The sequence below is a fragment of the Cystoisospora suis genome (genome assembly GCF_002600585.1).
Source record: "Cystoisospora suis strain Wien I chromosome Unknown contig_3979, whole genome shotgun sequence".
Lineage (NCBI taxonomy): Eukaryota > Apicomplexa > Conoidasida > Eucoccidiorida > Sarcocystidae > Cystoisospora > Cystoisospora suis.
Genome location: NW_027156773.1, coordinates 3,145 through 3,591, shown reverse-complemented (window position 1 = coordinate 3,591; position 447 = coordinate 3,145).

Sequence of the window (447 nt, the reverse complement as noted above, 5' to 3'; positions counted from 1 at the left end):
ATTAACATGGGTTGGGAAAGAATTCCAACGTAAAATAGAGGCTGCTGAACGTTGTCGTAGTAATGTTAAGAAGAGGGCTAAGTTCGTGAAGGGAATAGAGGATAAGAGGGAAGAAGAAGTAGTAAAGTCCGAACAAGATGAACAGAAGGACCCTATGTATCTAATAATGCCCCCGCCGAAGGAGAAGCGGGAGTTGAAGACCCCTCGTGCGTTGAAGAATAGGGAGGGAAGTAAAGAAGAACAGCCGTTTCGTGTGCCGTCACACGAAGAAGTGTTAGCGCGGGACGAAGGTGAAGGGAAGAAGGGAGAAAGAGCGTATGCCGTGAGTGACAGAGAAGAGATGCGTAATCGTCCTGTGTGGACCTCGAGTGCAAGGGAGTGTACATGTTCAGTGCAACAAATGAGAAAGTGGATAAAACGGAAGGGAGTCAATTGTGTAATGGCTGT